At 38.3% G+C, this 23,240-nt stretch overlaps 1 protein-coding gene across 1 annotated transcript in view; it reads left to right on the forward strand.

Annotated features, from left to right (window-relative positions):
• The first annotated feature begins 3,283 nt into the window (after positions 1–3,283).
• The window catches only part of LOC113047767 (plexin-A4-like), a 183,497-nt gene continuing 163,540 nt past the window's right edge, over positions 3,284–23,240 (forward strand). Inside the window, exon 1 of the mRNA XM_026209048.1 lies at positions 3,284–3,834. The gene's annotated coding sequence lies outside the window, so the exon portion shown is untranslated. The remainder of the gene's footprint in view (positions 3,835–23,240) is intronic.

A 23,240-nucleotide genomic window follows, 5' to 3' on the forward strand; every position in this document is an offset into this window, starting at 1 on the left:
CTTCTTTTATGTTAAAAATAAAGTGCATAGATTATAACAACAAATTACAAAGTCCATTTTAATATCATATTAACTTTAACAATAAATAAATAAATTATCCATCAATACTTGAAGACAATAGGAAGAATGGTAGAGTGATTTTAGTTCAAATTTAAACAAACATGTCTTTTTATTTCAGTATTTGATGTCAAAAATACTTTTGGAATAACTTTGCTGCATAGGCTCTTGAATGATAGGAAATAGGCTTTCTTAAACCGCCAGAGAGAAACATCATATAGAACCAAACCACAAAACAAGAGTCGGTGAAGCAGCCCTTGTGCTGTGATTGCACACATTGCTGCCAGTGACAAGACCATGTACACAGATAACCTCCCGTTCAGCAGGCGTGATTGAATAGCTTGAGGTGGAAGAATATTCCAGAGATTCTCCTGTAAAAGTTTGAAGTCTGTGTTTGTAACTTGGGCTTATCACCACAGCCTTGGGTAACAGACACTCGCTGCGTCTCAGCCATGCAAATGATAACGGGTTATGACGAAGGGCAACTTCTCATGGAAGTCTTCATGTGTGCGTCTGAAGGCCCCGGGATCTTTGCAGCTTTCCTTGAGTATATCTCCCTCAGTAATAAACCATCCCTCCAGATGAGACTGTCTGACTTCGCCACTGCACACACAATGAGACACACACAATGATTGCCATTGACCGAGAGGATAGAGTGACCAGCTGTGTGCGAGGAACAGTGACAACAGTCATGAATACACAAAGGAATCTCATATAGGCGTCCAAATTCAGCAGACTGGTGAAATCATTGTTGTGAGGCCACATTGAGACATCAGAGCATGATAGTGAAATGAAACCACACGTTAATTCAGTGGACAAGTATTATCTTATCTGTTTGTGGTCCTGTGTAGCTAAACCTCTACAAAACTGCAAAATCTGGACCTCCGATAAGCTGAGCTCATGTATAGTGACTTAGTTTATTTTGTTTTGTTTTTTGCATGCAGTTTTGGGGTTTATTGGAAAATTGTACCTTAATAAAAGATGGAATTAAAAAAATAGAAGATAAAATGGAAAAGAAAAAAATCAGCTTGTGTATATATATATATATATATATATATATATATATATATATATATATATATATATATATATATATATATATATATGGTAAAATAATTGAAAAATTGGTGTGTACAGATTGAATTGCTGCCAGTGTACAAGTAATCAGTACTTATTTTTAAAGGATCCCATACTATTGAAAGAACTGTCATCTCTAAAGAAACTGACCTTTTTGTAATCAATGTGAGACTATGAATCAACAGGAATATGTCTGTAAAAACAGAGACAGATAACAAAACCAAACAGAATTCTGCTCGTGCATGCCTGGTTGACTTGCTACTTTACTTCATTCCTCAAATAAAAATCTGATACCTTTCAAAGATTTGACAACACTAACCTGGAAATGTAGCTCTTCCTCATAATAGTGCCCATAATATCAAGCTGTAAGAAAGGCATAAGAATTGTCCAGCCTGGTATTCTGACACATGGCTGATGGCAGATAGATCGTGAGAACAGATGAGGTCTTGTATACAGCTATGACAGGGACGCTGTTCTCGAAAGGATGTTCATCAGACAGAAATCAGTCTTGAAACACACACAAAGCATCCAATAAGAGGGTGGACGCATTTATGAAGGCAGACACTATAAATCCTGTCTTTTCATTGACAGCCCATAAATAATATTGCCCATGGTGTAAAATGGCTATGAAATTGACCATAGTGTATATGGAACATAGTGACTTTGGAACTGTATTCATTTGGGTCAACACAACTTGAGCATTTATCATCATTATACCAAAGACGTGTGCATTGATTATTGGCCATTTAAGATTGATTCCTCAGTGGCAAGCTTGTATTTAAATATCCTAAAATCTATTTGTTTTTAGTTTCTCCGTGCATGCAGAACAAGCACAAGGCCATGCTAACTCATTAAGATCTACCACTTCCTTCAACTATTCATTTAGTTAATTTGGATAATTGAAAAGAATCGACCCACTGGATGACCGGAGCATCTTTACTATCCCCAAGTAATTATATGTTAAACATTGAAACACTAAATCCTTAACATTAACCCAAAACACCAACATTGTTACCATAAAACAGTTCATTAGTTCGTCTCTCCCAAATACTTGATGCACCGGAGGGACTTTCCAAATGTTCCCACGGGCCTCTCATGTATGCCCCACTTTCTGCACTGAATTTAGGAAATGGCTCATGCAGTGCTAGTAAAGTTTTGTTAAATGAGCCAAACTATTTGAAAAACTATTTAAATGTTTAAAAAACAATCTGGGAGAAGAGTTTACCTCAAAGAAGAACACAAGCCTGGTTTGCATTTCAGCATTTTACAAACGAACGAGATTTAGAGTCATCAAGATCTGAGCCGACTGCTGTCTTCAGGAATAAACACAAGACTATTACAGAAGATTGTTGTCTTTAGAAATGAATGGCTTGTGCTATTTTGCAAGACTCCTCATTATTGGAGGCTTAATGTCCTGAAATGAGTGTCAAATAAGAAAGACATCCAAAATGTATAGCGTTTGGAGTCCTTCAGGACCAGGATTGTGGATTGCATGAGGGGTCTGTCTGTGGCAGGCAAGCAGATGGAATATGGATGCAGTATGGGCCTGCAGGTGGAGCTGTGAGGCAGTGTTTTGAGACCTTTGCGTTCAGGAATATTACAGTGAATCAAGCCCGTGATTCCAACAAGTAGCCTACTTTACAGCAAAGTGGGAAAGATTGTCAGATTATTGGTAATTAAAGTTATGCAAAAATCAGCCAAAGGTCATAGACACCTGCTGGACTATATTTTATGTCTGCAACGTAATTCTATGAAGCATCTGTAGAATTTTTATTGTAACTCCAAGAGTTCATATCCATTAGCATGTTGCTTTTGTATAATTAACATCCTCATTTGCATTGATTTATTTACGAATCTTTTTATTTTGATTAATCGCGGATGGATAAAATAATGAGCGTAAATAAATGAGTTTAAAGCTAATCTCCTGACATAATGTTTGTATTACATGTTTACATCCTAATCTCCAAATCATCTTGTCGATTAGATATTCAAATCCGTAAACCATTCTGTCCGCAGTGTTATATTCACCAGTGTTTCCCCCAAATCCGTTCCACTGTGTAATGCGTGCATTATAGACACATTAAAAGACACTGGGGTGCAGCATATGCTTCATTCATGCCAGCCGCGCGCGCTGATTGCAGCCAATAAGATTTTACAATTAGCCCAATCAGCGGCCAGACTCGGGATGTCACTGCGGGCGAGAAGTCAGAAGGGTTTGTGAAACAAGACAGTCGCTGCGTCTCACCGGAAAGCCACTGTCTCACGCCTCTCCTCTGGTTACTTGGGAGTCAGCTGCGAACCAGCAAACTCCGAGACAGCCTCTCTGACTGCAGCGCGCATTCGCACGGCGCGTTCCGTCCCTCATCTGCTGCACGCGGAATTCCAGTTGCCGTTTTAGCGCGCTTTAAATTCTGTCAAACAGCACGTCACGATGGAAACTATAGAGCGAGCGGCAGTTTTAACGGTCACCGGCACTTCGGCTTAGTCGTTGATGGGATTCTGCAGCTTGTCTGTGGCTTCTTCCTGAGGAGATTAAACGCGGAGGATCTTTTCGATAAATTTAAGTGTCTGTGATACTCGAGTGTTTTAAAACGGCGTCTGGCTGTATTTGTGGAGTGAGTTGGGATTCCTGTAAAGGTGTCTATCATCCGCAGTGTGAGCGCGACTGCGGCGGTGAGGTGAAATCCGCAGCAAGAACAGGTAAGCGCTTGACACGGGACAACCGTGGAACGGGATTGGCGTTTTACATATTGAACTTGTTATTTAACAGAATAATGCTTGGGGAAAGGTTATTTGTGCAGGTAAACGAGGCGTTTTACCTGCTATGTAGTATAAGGGCGTACTGTGAGGAGGGCAATGCAGCATCCGCACCCGTGCGTTACAGAATTGTGTGAGATTTTACTCCCAGGAGCTTTTACGTTTAAAACGTAGAATAGGATATGGGGACCGTTTTAACCTGCAAATTTAAAATACGCAGTTATTTATGAAAAGCACACAAGCACATACGACTCTTAAAGGGATAGTTCACCCAAAAATGAAAAGTCTTGTCATCGTTTGCTCAACCTCATGTTGTTCCAAACCTCGTTTACTTTCTGGTTAGCAGATGTTTGGTATAATGACAGCCTCCTTCATCTGTCACTTTCATTATATGGTGACTGAGGCTGTCAATCTTTAATATTGTGCCTAACATCATATCTTGTGTTCTACGGAAGAAAGTCATAATGGTCGGAACAAAATGAGGTTGAGTAACGTTAAATGACAATTTTCAGTGTGGACTGATCTATGTCTATAATAGGTAGTCTACTTAAAGCGTTTCGACTATGTTGTTCAGTTTGTCTCCTCATACAAGGCTTAAGACGTGATTTATGATAGAAAGTATAGCTGACGCATTTAGCATTCATTATTTTACGCACATGTTTCTCCGCAAAAGCGCTGTTTTGGAAACACTGTGCATGGCTGGCCAGAAATGAAACGCTATAAACAGCGTGCATGGGACTGTTATTAAAAGTATAAAGCAAAAAGAGCCCGTTATAGGCACGCGGCTGTACCGCGAGAGCGTTAACTAGAGAGCGCTACTTGCTCTTTGAGTCGCGTGCGCATTACCTGACTGCGCAGTGTGGGGAATGAGCGGCTATTATATGTGATCTATCATCAGCATTGTTTATGCTGGTCTATTTACATGCACCGTTGCAATTAAGAATGGATCAAGAGTTTCCCTTAATTAACATGTTATACCAGAGTCAGCTAATTAATCCTGTACTCCAATGGAGCCATTGCCTTGTGTCTCAGAGCAATACAACTGCAAACCCCTGTGGTTGCCTTAATGCAGCATAGATCAGCTGAGGACACATCTAACGCATGTTTCTGATGTTCAGTTTGTCCAGTGGACACATCTCCAGTCCTCTGCCCTCACAGCTTGAGCATCATCTTCAGTAACGCATCACTGCTGTTTGAAAACCTTTTAACTGAAAGGTTATAGCTGACTTAAACGAAAACGGTGTTGTTATACTCCTCTTTTGTTAGCTGAGAGTGTGAGTCTGTGGGGTTTGTACTGGAGTCTAAAGTAATCAGAGGAGTTCACACACTTGTGGTGAGTGCTATTTCAGTAAGGATTCTATTCATAATGGGACTTCACAGATTGCACAGTCGCTGACTCTATCTGGAGGTTTCTGCGTATGAATTATGAATTATGAAGATTGTGTTAATGAAGTATTTAAGTTTTAGTGAACTGAATGGATTTTGTTCTCTTTAGAGACTGATAGGAAACAAAGCTTTTGTACTGTGAGTGTACATTGTGTCTACATTTGGCCAATTATGGCTTGCATTTTAATAGACTAAAGTAATAAGTGAATGCCAGTATGTGTGTGCATTTGCATGCACCTGCAAGGCAACGATATGGCCTCTTTTGTTTGTGCATCCGTTTGTTAAAAGTGTAGGTGTTGTTACCTCAGGAGTTGTATTATGTGGATGATTGTGTTAAGAACTCAATGCATTCTTTTGCCTCAGTGCCCCTGAGTTTCAAGGAGAAACGGCATCAGAGTGTGATAAAACATGAAACTTAATTATTTCAGTGTGTTCCAGTGGCGTTTCAGCCTTGAATGCGTGACAGTCTGCCTGTCTTTCTACCCTGAGAGGGCTTTCAGAGACCTTAAACACAGTGCTATCAGCAAGGATGAATATAATGCTGACATTTTTTTTTAAATATTTTTCTTCTTGGCCATAGTTAGAGATAGGCTTAGAGATGGATTGGAATACGGAATGCAGTGAATGAAAACATGGCATAATGATATGAGAGTGAGACTTAATAAAATATTAGAAATATAGCTGTTTGGATGAGAGTCCACTGGCTTGGGCTAAAATGTAAGAGTATCTTCACTTTTCAGTAGGTACTCCAGGCAGCTGACATGAGGATGAATGACTATCTCTGTCTACATTTCCAAAGAAGAGCCGCCCCTTCTGTTCTTATTGGTTGTTGATTGGTTGGACCAGCTAATCAGGTTAAGGTTTTGCTTTCTTCCAAGACGCAGCATATGTATTTGAGTTTGTCTATTGCTCTGTTTTAATTACTGATTGATGCAGTTATGGTGAGAATAATGGCAATATAATGGCATCGTCTAATTAATAAAGCTGTGTAAACTGCATTATTACACTGCCAGTGGGATATGTACTATATCAAATATTATCTTTTTATTTATATAATATACTATATAGCAAATCTACTTGACTTTTTTTTTATCTTTATTTTTTCTTTTTTGCAAAATTTAACTTCTATTTGTAAGCTCTTTACACAAAGTTTGATATACAAGTGCTTTTAACTTTATCTGCATAAATACAGTATACTGGTGCATAAATAATATTTCCAGTGTTTTTTTTTGCTTGTATCGTCACAAAGTGTTAAGTATAATATCCAGATGCAGTAGCCAACATGAATCTAAGAGGAAGAAAAATCTATTTTTGTAATCTTGTTGTGCTTAATGAGACTCTGCTTGACTGTTTTTCTCTACCGGCCTGTTGAAAATGTGCTTGTGTGTATGTATGTGTGTTGGAATAAATGATCCATGTACTTAATCTTCTGTTATAACTGGGTTACTACAACAGTTTTTATAGCTTAGCAACAAACAAGCATTTTTCTATTTTGTTCTATGTATTTTACATGCAGTGTTTCTTTGGGAAATAAATTAACCTTGTACCTGGGAAGTATTTGTTCTTTGCCAGAGCGAAAAGTTTATTTGCACCTTAAATATTTGTGTTAGGAACATAGAGAGACTGTTTCTTATTGCAGATCTGTTTATGAATATGCACATATGCTCATGTCATGAGTGGTTCTATGTGCAACTGAATGGGATTTTATGTAGGTAAACGTGTGAATTGCGAGTGACAGTTCTGTCTGCTTGTGACATCTTCAGAATAGACTCATGCTGTGCATCTCCCATGTCCCACGTGTGTGCGTTGCTGATGTGTACGTGAGCACATTTGTCTGTGTGGATAATGAGGAGAGAGTGATTTCCACCAGTGAGAAACTCTGCTTCCTGTCACCAGTGTTGCACACGTGAGCCCCATTACAAAACTGTGGGCTGGCCGTCTTTGAGTATATCTGCTTTTTTTTTTCAGCCCTCTGCTTTTGTCTTTTTTTTTTTTTAACCACATAATCCTAGTTTACAGTGTTTCTGTTGGTTCCATGTGTAATTTTCACTAGCACCTCATTTGAGAATTTAGCAAGAGAAAGCATAGATTTTGACATTTATGTGGTGTTATTACTATAAGTACTAACTTATTTTGATGTTGCTGAGATCTGCAGCGCCAGAGCACAGGGCACACATTCGCCCCCTTGTTCGCTGTCGTCGTTCAGTTCTGCCTAATACAGATAGAAGTCGGCCTTATCAGATAGAAATGTTGAACAAATTAATTAAAAGGTATACAAAAAGTATTATAACAATTGCTAATATACGATTAGTAATAGAAAGGCAAACATTATACTTTCTCATTTGCCATTAGCATTCAGCAAATTTGCATATCATTTAAACAAACCTTTAACTAATGAAAATTTTAATTTCACAAACTTTGCAGTAGGGCTGGGCGATATATCTAACGATATGATCATCTAGTCAGTAAATCCGGTTCTGTGATTACCAGTGAATCGCCATCACCTGCTTTCAAATCAAGCAGCATTTAATAGATGGAGTCGTAGATCACTGACAAGCTATGCAATATCGCATTCATTCGTGCGAATTGAATACGGACAGGAGGAGAGGTTCGCTTCACTGGGGAAGTGCGATCAACTTTAAACTTGTGGTTTCAAACTATGTTTGTTTATTCATGGAAAATGAGTGTTAACTTGGCTTTTATATGATTCCCACTGCACACAAACTTCCCAGATTACGAGTGCCCTGTTGGTTACAGTGTTAGTCATGCTACACTGCCATAAGGAACACCGAGCCGAGAATAATCAGAACAGTCTTTTGTAAGTAACTGGTAAACCCGACAAAACTGAACTGAAAGGACTAGGGTTATAAAGGCAAGGCTAAGATATCGGCATCGGCTGTCAGCAAACCAATAACGGTCGACCACTAGTAACCCAAAAGTTCAATGTTCAAATCCTTGAACTAACACCAATGTGCACCTTAAGCCCTGTTCTCGCTGACATAATTTTGGGGCAGAAAAGCAACCGAAAGTCATTGGGTTTTCAATGAGAGTTGCTCGAAAGCCATGTCCAATGTTGTCTGTATTCTGAATGGTTTTATGCATAATGATTGTTTGCCTTGTTCATGATGGTACATTATGTGCTGCTGCAATTTGCTGTATATTTAAGCGGTTTTTTTTCTGCAATTCATTTCAGCAACAAGAAAATTGATTCCTAGTCATATTGTTTTTTTTTTTTTTTAAATCTCATTTATGATCAGATTTTCAAAAAGCTATGGCCCATTATGCAGCCCACCAATAATGTTAAGCCATCCAGTAGCAGGAATGCTGCTAGCAGCTGTCAGTGTAGCGTCAGTGTGAACAGGGATTTGGGACGTTCCAAATTTGAAACATTATTAAGATGAACTTGGTGATGTGACCTTTCCGAAGTGTAGTTTCAGTAATCTAAGAGAAGAAAGAGAGCAGAACAGAGTATTTCTGTAGCAGATCTTCCCATGGGTTAGGTCTGGAGGATTATATTGAAATCATCCCTCTATGATTGCTTTTGTAGTTGCCTCTGCTAAGCCTTACGTGACGGGTAATAGATTAGTTTTGTTTCAGATGCATGAAATTATTTGAAATCTGCAGACAGGCATATGTATCTTATTCCTTTTGTAGTTGAACTCGCAATTTGAAACGTCCACACTGTAAAAAATTTCCTGTAGAAATTACAGTAACTTACTGGCAGCAGTTTGCCAGTAACTTACTGTAAATTAAACTTACAGTAAAAATACTGTATTCATATTTACAGTACCATTTAACTTGCTGTAAATGTATTTGCAGTAATATATTTTTTACTGTAAAACACAATTATGTTTTTTTTCTCCTTTTATATATTTTAATACAATAAAATATTACTTTACACTGTGAAATTTACTGTAATTGGTTCACTTTTATTATGTATTGTAAAACTTTACAAATTATTGTATTTCAACAGGTCTCATGTCTCAGTAGTAAAAACTATAAAAAGAAACAAAAGACTGTTTAACTTCTTTTATTGGTTTAATAGTTAAATTGTAATACATTTTAATATTATTGCAGATTGTACTTTCAGTTTTCCAAAAACTTGAATACATTTCATTTATACATAAAAGTTTCATATTAAGAGCATTTTAAAACAACAGACATGAACAGATTCAGTCATAAGAACAATCTTAAAAATTTACTAATTCAGAAAACTCCTGTGTAGAATGTATTTGCTCTTAGTAGCTTAATAGTTTTGCCAGCTGAAATCCAGAAACTCCTTAAAGGATAGTTCACCCAAAAATCAGAATTAGGTCATTAATAACTTACCCTCATGTCGTTCCAAACCCGTGAGACTTCCGTTTATCTTCAGAACACAGTTTAAGATATTTTAGATTTAGTCCGAGAGCTCTCAGTCCCTCCATTGAAGCTGTGTGTGTGGTATACTGCCCATGTCCAGAAAGGTAAGAAAAACATCATCAAAGTAGTCCATGTGACATCACAGGGTCGGTTAGAATTTTTTGAAGCGTCGAAAATACATTTTGGTCCAAAAATAGCAAAAACTACGACTTTATTCAGCATTGTCTTCTCTTCCGGGTCTGTTGTGAGACAGTTCAAAACAAAGCAGTTTGTGATATCCAGTTCATGAATCATTCGATGTAACCGGATCTTTTTGAACCAGTTCACCAAATCAAACTGAATCGTTTTATACTGTTCGCATCTCCAATTCGCATTAATTCACAAATTACTTAAGCTGTTAACTTTTTAATGTGGCTGACTCATGAACTAGTCAGTATTTTGTTCGTTATCTGGCTCAGCTCGGTGTTCATCTTCAGTTCTCTCCTCACAGCAGTTCACCGGGATATTGGTTTGTTTGAACTCAGAAGTGTCAGCCACATTAAAAAAAGTTAACAGTTTAAGTAATTTGTGGATTAATGCGTATTGGAGATGCGAACCGTTTAAAATGATTCAGTTCGATTTGGTGAACTGGTTCAAAAGGATCCAATTACATGGAGTGATTAGTTTGCGAACCGGATATCACAAACTGCTTTGTTTTGAACTCTCTCTCACAACAGACACGGAAGAGAAGACAATGCTGAATAAAGTCGTAGTTTTTGCTATTTTTGGACCAAAACGTATTTTCGATGCTTCAAAAAATTCTAACTGACCCTCTGATGTCACATGGACTACTTTGATGATGTTTTTCTTACCTTTCTGGACATGGACAGCAGACCGAACACACAGCTTCAATGGAGGGACAGAGGAGATAAATGGAGGTCTCACGGGTTTGGAACGACATGAGGGTGAGTTATTAATGGGTGAATAAATTTTTTGGGTGAACTATCCCTTTAATGAAGGAGGATACATGAGGGTTCAGACCAGAGTTCTTCCTTTGCACCATCTTCCCACTTCTTTTGATGACCTGGAACTTTGAGGAGCACTTGCTGTTGTCAGGGTTATCATTTAACCTTTACATAACAGAAAAAAAAGTTAGATCATTTGATGTGAAAAATGTCTAACAAAACAACCAAATACTCACAACACAACCAAATACAGAAATGCACTGCAAATGGCACAGAACACAACGGAAATATTTCCAGGGGACCCAATATGTGACGAACCCGGATGGAGCATGTTTAGTACTCAATGTCTACTTTTGTTTTCTTGCAAAAAATACAGAGATTACATATTTATGACATACAACTTTATATACAATATAAAAAATGTAAAAAGAACATGAGGGTGAGATATTAATCTATACATTAGTAACATTGTAAAAAAAAATTTAATGTTATGTTTAAATAAGTTTCATAGGTAAGAAATGTAAGGTAATGTAGGGTCCAAAGATGAAACAGCTAATTTTAAAGTTGAGACACACACAGATAAATAAAGCATATTACGAAAACTTTTTTTGTATAAAATGTATTTATTTGCAACAGTTATGTTAACCGCAATAATAATACATTTATGTCCTAAGTACAGCTATTAAGCTGATAGACACCATGCTGCTTTGTCACGAGAACATCCCAGGTTAAAATAATGAGGAAATTACGTTGGCTAAATCCGAAATCGCCCCCTTAACACTCATTCACTCATTTCTATATTAGTCCACTAATACGGTTCACTTGAAGCTGTGAATGAATTCGGACAGCCGTTGATCGCGCATTGGATGTAGTCGGGTTCGTCACTTACTGGGGTCCCCTGAAAACATTTCCATTGTGTTCTGTGCCATTTGCGGCGCATTTTCGCGAACGAGATTATGTTATTCTCCCGATGCTGATGTACAGAACAAATGTTACATTTGAAGTAGACATATTTTTCTCTTGGTTGTTTAGTTTCCTTAACTTTATGTGTTTGCGGTAACGTTAAATGTGAGACTGAGGAGCGGAGAGGCTTTGGAAAGTGTATGAGCATTCAGGAACTGCACACGAAAACCTTAAATTCGCCGTGTTTTTATGCCCTTTGGCATGATTAATAAAGGCGTATAATGTCTCCACAGAGACGCCAGTGTTTGCACACGACACGAACATTGCAGGTTTTACTCTAGCACTACAAGCATGACGTGCATTTATATGGGGTAATCAGTTAACAGCAAGCGATAATAGCGGGAAAAAATCCGACTGACTTTAAGCTAAATCCACGAAAGCTTTGTTGTTCGGCTAACAGTTGACATGAACACTCACCAGCTCCTGGAGTGTGGTCAAACCCAAGGCAGAGACCCGTTAATGTCCATATTTTGACGGTGAAGCGTTCAGAAAAGGGAAAGAAAGGAAAGAAATATGAATGTTTGCACAGTGTCACCACAACTCTCTCTAGCTCTCTTCAAAGCATAAATGTGAGGTGACTGCGTGCCATACAGTGGCAGCGTTTTTTTTATTTATATTTTTGTTTTAGTTAAACCAAAGATATAATATATTTAAAGTAAAAGAAGTAATATTTGTACCCACCTTTGCATCTGACTGGTTCTTTTCGCATCTGTGTGTCTTGTTTTCTTCTTTCTCCAAGTGGGATATAAAACTTGATCTGTGATTGGTCAGGTTTCGCGCTCATTTTTTCTTTACTGTATTTAAATTTACAGTAAATTAAAAATACTGTAATTTAGTGTCGCCAAGAGGGTATTCCCCAAAATGTTACTTTAAAATACAGTAATATGCTGTATAACTGTCCTACAGTAAAATACAGTTCATTTTACAGTTAAATACTGTTAAATTTACAGACATTTCTAACAGTGCACCTTAAATCTCTGTTTTAAAGTGGCATCAGAGTGTCAGCAAATGTGTATGCGTTTTAAGCAAACTTTCTTGTTTTTGCAAAGTGAGAGAAAAGATTGTGTAAGAAGATCATAATGATTCCATCTTCCACTGGTTTTACAACTCTTTTTATTTACCAGTTGTGTACAGGGTGTCAGCAACATTTATATTCCATCAAAATCCAATTGTCAGTTACTGTTAGGACAGTTAATTTGTCTTTTGAAGGAAATGTACTCCTGTTTTCAGTTGAGTCAATTTCCTGTTGACTTTGGTTTCAGTCTGTTTAGTGTTTGTCTGGGAGATAGACCATAGTATGTTTGTCTTTTGACGTTTATGGATTCTGGATTGCCAACATTGATTTTAATTCCCCATAATCATTGGACTAGACAAACTAACATGTTTTTCACTCTTTTGATTTCTGCAGGCACAGGTGCATCCATTCAGCAAACTGCAACCATGTTGTGAATGTCTACTATATAACAGATGCATTGAAGCTCAGAAGTGTGTAGTTGCATTTGTGTATAAAATCTGTGAATGTGTATCTGAGTTTCTTTCTCTGTGTACTGTGCAATAAGCATCTACGTTGTATCTGTAAGCTTTGGTCCCTCTGCCACCCACTCACGCATCTATATGTGTTCCCATGGAAACATGACTTTTTAGTTCCATTATCCCTCTTATTGTACCTCCCCCCACACAGATGTACACATACAAATCACAACTGCAGTGTGAGCTAGAGGGCGCCAGTGAGTCTTTCATCATGAGCATTGATCAAATTCAAGGGGAGTAATTAAACTTTGTCTCCTAAATCTGCATGGTTCATTTCGTTGCCCACTAAATAATCGAATTGGACATCGGATGCTGAGTATTAAGCTTCATTCATCGTTTATAGAAGTCCAGAAGTTTTAGGATTATGAGTGGTGTTGTATTTCCAAACATTACAGGGATGCAGACAAGACATTTCTCAAGTTCATCCCCAGCAGCATTTTGTGCCCTTGCCATCCCACATTCTTCCAGCTCCTTCAAGATAAGCCTTTTCAAACCCTCATTGGACGCGCTTCACAAGTCATCTTATTTGGTGTGGTTAACATGAACGAAGGTGATATTAGAATCTTGTCAGAGCGATTCATGTCACTGCAGTGCTATGGAACAGAACATCCTCTTAGAGTAAAAAAGGAAGGTAAATGTGGTGAACACACAGGTTTTTTCCACTTTTCCAGTGTCAGCGTGATTTAATTTCTGGGGAGCGGTCATGCATGCTCACCAAGACCCCTTGGATTTACTCACACAAGAAATGTGACGCGGTTAAGCATGTAGAAAATCAAACTAAACAGCCTGACCAACTGCAGAGAGGGAAAGAAAAGAGGAATGGATTAAGTTTCCTTCATCCCAAACCACAGAAGCCCCTGCTGAAAATTCTCGAAAGCAGCCTTGCGTGTTTACGCCAAGGGCACTGACAAACAGAATGAGGGAGGAAGGTAAATAGAAAACAGAATGGAGTGCTATCTTCCTGTCCTGACTACTGCACACAGATGAGGAGAAGAGCACTGGCGTCAGGCCAGGCGGGGAAAGCTGGGTGCAGCGGCATCCGCTGCTCATTCAATGATAAAGTTGTGGCAAAAAGTTCAGGCAGTGATTACACAGGCAACCGTGGACCACATTTACATTTTGATTTGTATAAAATGCATATTAAAGAGGCTCATTTGAATGTTTTTTTGTAACCACTTGCAACGCTTGAGTGGTGTATAATCTACCAGCGGTGGACAATAGCTCATCTGTCTACTCACACGCATATGGATGGAAGCGAGCACATAACTGTTAGCCCTCATCAAAGAAACTTCTATCTGTCTCTTGTTCTTCATTATCTCTGCATATGACACCCATGACGGTTTGCCTCCAGGCCCTTACCAGTGTGTCATCTTCACTCACGCTGTATGCTCATGGGTCTGTGTGTATGCTCATGCAAACATCTGTGTCATTTGAATGGTGGTATTGAACATCAGTTTGACCAGGAAACCAAAGTGCAGACACCGTGATGGTTATGTGCCATTGCATTGCTTTTGCCTTTATGGATGCATCTAGACCATTGACCCTTGGAGTGGGAAGTAAAGAAATAATGCATTTTTGAGTTTGAGGGAGAAATGAGTGAGTAATTTCTTGAGCGCTATGGTTGTCTGAATAACTTCGTAAGAATTGACATGAGCAGATATTGACTTTACTCGCAGTATGATTCCTCAAAAACCAGCTGTAATTATCACAATAGTGCGAATATAAACAGTCTTGAAATACAAGGTAAATTCATTTGTTTTGCATGGGGAGGAGAAATCCAATAAAATTCCATGCATGCAGAAATTGTTCCCTTGCTCTTAAGTGCTCTTCTGCCTTGTGATTATACCAGCTGACTTTTTTTGACTTGTGTTGCTGATGTTATTTTAGTCATCTCTCTTGTCGTTCTAAGAATATACACACACAAGATGTTTTTTTGCCTTGCTAGAGGCACAATTTTAGTTGTTTTTCTTGACCTTTTGGGAAACCATTTCTATCTCTATTTTCTCTATGTCCATTCTTCCCTTTGGTCTTACAGTTAATGTTGAGGCGGTGATTTATCACTTGTGTGAGTCTGTAAGAAAATGGGTTTTCTCCAAGAAGAGGCGGAGCTGACAGATTCTTTAAAACTGTGCTTTTCAGCCTCGCTGGCTATTACAATGTGTTTCCAAGCTGTTGAAGTCAAGAATTGACTTCAATGGGGCAGTGATTTATTTTAGGCTTTGAATCTGCACACATCTGCCTTCAGAATGCTAGATTTAAAGGAAAAGCTACTGACAGGGTCTTATTGTAGTTCGGGTGTGTTAGAATTCACATTCATATTTACAACTATATAATTTATTTTTTTGTTTTTTGCTTCGTCCTCTGTGCTTCAACGTTCATCACTTCTGTCAGTGTTCATCACATTTGCCTACGTTCTATGTCTTCCACTGGACGCCACTCTCTCGTTAACGTGTGTGACCGGTAACAGAAGCTAGAAGTTAAGGCTTAAAAAGTTGTAAATATGAATATATTTCCTTACACAAATGCATTGCTTTGCTTCAGAAGGCCTTTATTAACCACCTGGAGCCATGTGGAGTTCTTTTAAAATGGATGGGTGCAACTTTTTTGACTTCAATTTTTGGGCTACCATCCACTCCCATTATGAAGCATGTATTAACCTGGACATTATTTAATATAACTTTGATTGTGTTCGTCTGAAAGAAGAATGTCATTATGCACCTACAATGGCTTGATGGTGAGACTGAGTAGATCATAGGGTAATTTTCATTTTTGGATGAAATATCTCTTTAAGGAACACTGAGATGAATGTGCGTTTGTGTGTGGAGAATGGTAGGGTATAAGTTGGATTACCAATGTTGAATCCAGTTGTGTGTATCAGGCCCACAATCCCAAGATTATTTCATCCCCCTCACGGACACACATGAATTAAAAACACAGTTTAACGCTTTATAATAATCCGTTCTAAGCTTGTGATTTATCAGGCATTCATGTCTAAGAAGTTAATCTTGCAGGTCTGGTTCATCCAATGCTGTTTGAACTGTACTGATTGAGTATTAAAACCTTATTAGGGTGACCATATTTTAATATTCCAAAATGAGGACAGTGGGGGAGCAGAGTTCGTGGGTGGGGTTTCTCTTAAATGTATACGTAGCAAGTTTTTTTTGCGTGTGTGTGTGTGTGTTTGCTTTTTTTTTGGTTTTTATAAAAAATAAAAACAAAACCAGTAGAAAGAATAGAGAATGCTAGTGTCCTTTTTTCTTTTATTAAAATAAAACAAGTCGTTAGAATAGAGAGTGTAAATGTTTGATGGTAAAAAAATTTTTTTTATAAAAACAAGCAGAAACAATTTAAATTTGAATTATATTAGAGCGTGTTCGAGTTAAAGGGGTCAAATAGATATAAAAGAGAAAATGATTAAGGACTCCGATTTAGTTGAGCAGGTCATTCCACCAGCAGGGGACAGTTAATATAAAAGTCCATGAAGGTTTTATCATGGGTAGAATGCAAAATGTTTCAATAAGAGTATTTTTCAGTCAAATTTAATTAAGGCAATATTTCAAACCTTTAACCCATTTGGGAAAATCAGCCCATGGCAAAAGTTTAAAAGTAGCCCAATTCTGTAGAGAAAAAATTAGGACTTGGCATTCATGCATCCAACAAGAGTTGCAGTGGTCAAATTTGACTGATCACAGTTCAAAAATAAGGATAGATGACTGACAAGACCATGCTGGAGTATTTGCTGCTCAGCAGATCCTGAACTCATTGACAAATATCTGATCTTTTAAGATGTGCTCCCTTTACACTGAATGCTTTTGTTTGCGAAAGTGAAAAGCTCAAATGCTAATTCAAAGGGACTTAAATCCTGAGAGTGGCTCCCTGATGTAGCAAAATTATATTCAATATTAGAATGTTTAAAGTAGTAAAAACGAAAATTGCGGAAGCGAAATGCATGTTGTGGGAGCAGGCGGCAGTGGTCAGAGATTCAGCGGGAGCGAGATTAAGGAAGCCACCAAATCCTGGACATTTTGGGCAATTAAGTAATCCCCAGTAGTACTAAGGTTTTTTTTTTTTTTTTTTTTGATGGGTCATCTTCAGTTCAGCTTTTGGTTTGGAGTATGGCTTTAACAATGCCAAGGTCATACATACCCTGCTTTGGAAAAGTGTTGGCAAAATGAATGTGAATGTCTCCAACAAATTTTTTTTTTTACATTTCCTTAACGCATCATTATTCAGCTCAGTTTGCCTTTAAGCTAAAACTGTTGGTTCCATAGAAAGGAAAAAGCTAGGAACCTAAGGAGTTGCTAATGTAGGGCCAGCTGTTGCCATCTACTCACATTGATTATTACAGACAAAACTATGCTCAAGTCAGCTGAATCTTTCCTTTTAGCTGATGATATGTGGCGTGCAATGATGACAGTCAGATCCCACCTCCAGCTGGCCCAGCACACATCAGCAGTGTATTAGAGACTCTGCTGTGTGGGAAATGAACTTTTATGTTCTCCGATTTATTACCCGCATCAGTGGCCCTGAAACACCCCACGATTGCTTTGAGGAAAGCTGAAGGGAAAAGCCTTCAGTCTGGGTGAGAAATCAAATCCACACCCCACATCGATCCCCACCACACACATCATCGTTGTCCCTCACTGCTGCTGCTCGTGTGTATGCTAAGGCGTGTTTCTCTATGTGTGTATTTAGTTATGTCAGCAATGTCACTTTAAACTAACTTGAATTCGTGGCCTAGTGATTAGAGAGTTTGACTCCTAACCCTAGGGTTGTGGGTTTGAGTCTCGGGCCGGCAATACCATGACTGAGGGACCCTTGAACAAGGCATCGAACCCCCAGCTGCTCCCTTGGTGCCACAGCATGAATGGCTGCCCACTGCTCCGGGTGTGTGTTCACAGTGTGTGTGTTCACTGCTCTGTGTGTGTTCACTTTGGATCGGTTAAATTCAGAGCACATTCTGAGTATGGGACGCCATACTTGGCTGAATGTCACATCACTTTAAATTGATAAAAAAAAAAAAACGATATAAGTGTGTGTTTGTTTGTTTTCTTTATTGGCAATATTTCACATTGGTTAATCTTTCTCTTATCACGTGCAATTCAAAAGCTTACAGCTCAGCTAAAATATATATTTGCTGTAGCGGTGCAGATTCAGCAGCACTGCTCTGAAACACTAGTGTGCTGAATATATTTGCAATGGAAGTGGCTAACATTTTGAATTAAGGTGCTGAACTGTGCATTTGTCTCTCAGCAAGTGTTGGGATCATAAGACATCCTCTTAAACACTGAGAGGTGACCTCTCATGAATGCCATTGAAAACCAATCAAATTGTGTGGAAAAAAAGGTTCACAGTTAGCAGAGAAATAAAAAAACATAGAGAATTCAGTAGAGGGCACATAAAAGTTTCAGTATGCAGCTGTAACGTGGTGTGACTGACCAAAGATATGAATTGAGCTGCCCTCATCTTACATGTGGAGGTGAAGAGAGAATGAGGGAATGTGTTGAGACTCATGAATAGTAGACCTTCAGGTGAAAGTGGAAAGACCTGATTTGCCTACAAGCTCTGAATATCTTCTCTAAAGGCATTTGGGAGTTAAAAACTGGAAACCCCTTGTTTACTTTTTCAAGAGAAGTGATAGACCAGTATATCAATGAGGTTATTCAATTGCCAGTATTTGTTTATTTACTACTTTATTTTAGTTTAACATTACTAATGTTGTGTAAAAGTGTTCTTTTAATATGCATTTTTTTTTTGGTGTTTCTTGTATAAATTCATTATTGACGTGGTTGTGTGGTCCAGCTCTGATGATTCACAGAAACCTTAAGGAATTAAGTGTTTAACTCTGATGTCAGACAGGCTTGTTTCGTCTCACATCAGTGTATTTTTACACAGTTGTATGTATTTGATAATCCGTGTCTACTTTTGGGCTGCTTGCTCGTCTTTTGTAATCTGGATTAATGTCTAATGAAGAAAAAGGAAGATTTAAAGCCTCTGAAATGACACATAAAGTAATGGTTTCAATCCTTGTTAAAATGGATAGGCCTAGTTCTTCCAAAAATGAAAATCCTGTCTTCATTTATTCACACTCAAAGTTTTTTTTTTTTTTTTCTGTGTTCTGTAGAAGAAATCAATACAGTTTTGCAACGACACTAAGGTTGGTAAATGATGAACGAATAGTCATTTTTGGATGAGCTGTCACTTAAATGTAAATATCACTTACCCATCCAATCATAACCAGGTCTTGAACATTGCAAACTACTTTGTGTCTTCCTGAGACATTGGTTAATTGAATAGAAGACCTAATTCATTTATAGTAATGAGTGACAAATAAGACATTTGTTTATGTGGTGAGCTGGGCATGGCAAACAGCAACAGGAAGCAGCTTGGAGTCTAACAGGATAATGACAATGAAGATCAGTAGCTCTTCAATAGACCTCTTAACAGTATCAAAACAAAATCTTTATCTGAAGAGATAACATTCAGTGCAGTCAACACCAATGATCCTGGGTATCAGCACAGACAGAGCAGGTGGATAAAGTGGGAAAGTGAAGGTATGTTTATGTGCTTTTATGCATGATTGAGGGTGCATCTTTATCTAATTGTTCATCATTTCCATGTGTGTCTGTGTGAAGTGTGGGTTAGCCAGTACAACAGGCTGCAGTATCTTTTTATGGTCTACAGGAGACACGTGCCCCCTCAAGGCAGAAAGCACCTCTGACAAACACGTTTTCATCTTAGAGGAAGACCCTGACTCTTTTGACAAAGGTGTGAGAATGGAGAAAAATTTATTTGTGTGCAAAAGAGAAGGGAAGTGATTTGTGTATATGTGTGAGTGAGGGAGAGGAAGATGGATGGAAAGTGTCTGACAGCGTCTGTTTGAACCGAGAGCTGCTGTGGAGGATTACAGTCCCTCTGATCAGAGCGAGGCAGGAAATAGAAAGAAGGAAATGGGAGAGAGAGCAAGGTCAGGCAGATGTCAACATGTCTCTCAGATCCACTGGATTTGTCTGACCAGCGTTTGGTCTCAATCCATTGATTTGAAATGCCACGATTCAGGAGAGCTGAAGTTTTGATTTAATTCTGTAAATAACATCAGACATCAAACACACATCAGTTCATGACAAGTACAATAATATAATAATTCAAATGAGAGTTCAATGAACTAGTGCTAATGTCACTTTGACTTTCACATGGAAAGTTTCCAGTAGCATCACAGAAAGGAGACACTACTATTTGGTCATTAATTTACATAAAAAAATATAGTGTTGTATTCATATTTTTGGTGTTCTGCTGTTTAATTTGATTGAGGGCTGGACGATATGGTAAAAAAAATATTTCAGAACGCTTGACTGTTGAATAAAAAAAAAATAGTAACAATTCAACTTTAAAATGCTACTAAAACATGATTCAAGTAACTTTTTCTTAATTAACATTCTTGGTTAAAAATAATTATATTTCAGGTGCACCACACAGGAAGTTGTCAACATGATGTAAAATGTTAAACCAATCACTTGTTAAATATCTTTGCAAATAAAGTTGCATGAACTAAAATTACATCTTTTGCAAACTTGTCTTCTAAATATTTGTTCAGAAATAATACAAGGAAAATGCTTTAAAAAAATCTCAGAAGTCAAGGTAATTCAAATTCAAAAAGACTAAAGGTATGAGTTCAATCTTCCTGCGTTTTCCCCTATTCCACAGTCCGTGTCACATCTTTGTCAACACAAAAGAGCATTCTGTGTGAAGGGCACCTAGTGATATATTCTTCTTCTGGTCCTTCAGTTAATCACGTGCGCTGACTTGCGGTTGGATCCTTCTTTTCTCTTGACTGTTAACATTGGCATATTGACAAAGTGTCTACTTCTAATGTTTGGTAATATTTATATTCAAAATCGTGATTCCTCGATTTATATATAATAAAAATATAATCGTTATGAAACATTAAATCATCCTCTCATCCTCCTCATCCCTTCATCCTCTGGGAGGGCTGTAGATAATTAAAAACCCTTATCTGTATCTGCTCGTTTGTAAACATAACTCCTTTTCTTCGTAGCGTCCTTCTGTCCCCTTTCCTTCATACCCACATCAGGGATGAATCCCTCCATCTGTCCATAGAGGGATGGGGAGCGCAGGCTATGCTAATGAAAGTGGAACAGGAGGATGTGTGCGTAAGCTTCTGTGTGTATGCGTGAGTTCGCCTGTGTGGGTGTCAAGGAGTATGAGATTTTGTAACATGCTGCAATCAAAGTTGAATTGCACTGTTCTGAGACAATGCTCTTAGATCAGGGAGGATAAATTTGAGATTCTTCAGATGCCCTTGGCCCCCCATCCCCTCCCACACACATCTGATGAAATTCAAGGTTGAGTGTTTGCAAAGGCTGGAAAGGCTCCAGTCAAACAGTCTGGTCTTAGGTGAATTTAGTTGCTTATTTGTTGCCTTTTTTTTGGACCGTTGTCAATAAATGCCGCCAGCAGGCCTCTTAGACCTTCACCTGACCTCATTTGACACTCAGATGGCCTGAAGTTTAGCTTGAAATGCAAAAAAGTTACATGAAAATAGAGAGTCTACCATTGCCAGCACCAACCCACTCAACTTGAATCCAGGATTTAAGCAGCCTGGTGTCAACTCAGTTTGCCATCCTGAAGCCCAGTGTGGAGCGTATGGCACTTGGCAATTGCTGGACATTTTAGCCACAAGGCCATGGATGAGACCGGCTTGATACAGCAGATTCAATCTGAGATTTTTGAAGGCAACATATGCATGCAAATGCTCTCATAATAATGCTTAAGAAATCTTTTCACCACAATTTGAAAGGTTGACCATTTTGTTTCATTTAGTTCATAATGGAGTGAAATCAATACTGTCTTTTTGTTTTCTTTAGCACAAATTTCTTTCCAGTTCTGTAGTCCAGTCTTCAGGGGCTTTCAAAAATGCATTTATGCAACTGACTCCCAGCAATAACAAGAATCGTGTAATTGTGTTACTCTGATTATTTTTACTGGTTTTCTGGAAGCACGAAAAAAATGAATCAAGTGAGACTTCAATGTCGCAGTTGTATTCTAGAAAGAATTGGAATGAGAAGCATGAATATCCAATTATTTATCAAGTGGACACACACACACAGCTTAAACCCTTAATGTGCCGTTTCCTCACATTCCCAGAGATGTTGCTTGTGTTGTGGTATTAAACACAAATTTATTAGCAGTCTTTGATGTTTCTGCTCTGCATGTGGTCTCCAGTCCATGTATATATGTGTGTGTGTGTGTGCTGCAAGCTTTCCAGCAGAAGAACTGGTTGTCATTTGGCAACATGCTGGACTGTTGGTCGGTCTGGAGGTCAACTCATGTTTCTTGTTCAAGATATTGGGAATGCTGTATCCAGTCCAACTGGCAATCTCCTAAAGCAACCTATGGGAAGATGCTAGAATTATAAACCTCTGCTTTTGGATGACCTTACAGATTTGCTGACCCTAAAGCACAGTGCTAGATGCACTTTTAAATATTTTACCACCATGGATTGGCATGGATACTTGCTCTTAACATCTAACCATGCACAGAATAAGCCTTGATAAAACCAAGCTGTTTATTATTTTACAATAATTTGATATCTTAATTTTTTAGAGAGTTGTTGGAGCCATATCCTAATGGTTAGTAAATATGCTACTGGTCCTTTGATTCATGGTATTCGAGTGGAAGATGTAGTTGTATATGTAGTCCTGATCCCATATTTCCCTATAGTTTAGAGCTTCTGCATGTGATTGTTTTATGGGAAGGATGTTGATTAATCTTTTGGCTATTATTTGAACCCTTTAAGGAGTCAAGGGGTCATAATTTGTTTCGAATACAAGACCACCTTTACAAGACCAACATTTCCGTATGCATGTTTTTTTTTTCATCTGCTCACATCTCTATTTTCTCCCACTTTAAATGTAATTGCTATTAAATGATACCTGCTATAGTGTTTTGAAGTGGTTCTTTGCTAGACTTTTCTATCAGAGAACATTATCCCCCACTGCTCAGATTACACACACTACTATTTCCAACCATTCTCTTCCATACATGCGAACACAGCTGCTGCAGGACCGTTCTCATGCAGAATGGAGAGTGTACCGAACTCCTCATTACTCCCCTATGCCTCTGAATGTGCTAATACTCCTCCCCTAG

The sequence above is a fragment of the Carassius auratus genome, chromosome 29 (assembly GCF_003368295.1).
Source record: "Carassius auratus strain Wakin chromosome 29, ASM336829v1, whole genome shotgun sequence".
Taxonomy (NCBI): domain Eukaryota; kingdom Metazoa; phylum Chordata; class Actinopteri; order Cypriniformes; family Cyprinidae; genus Carassius; species Carassius auratus.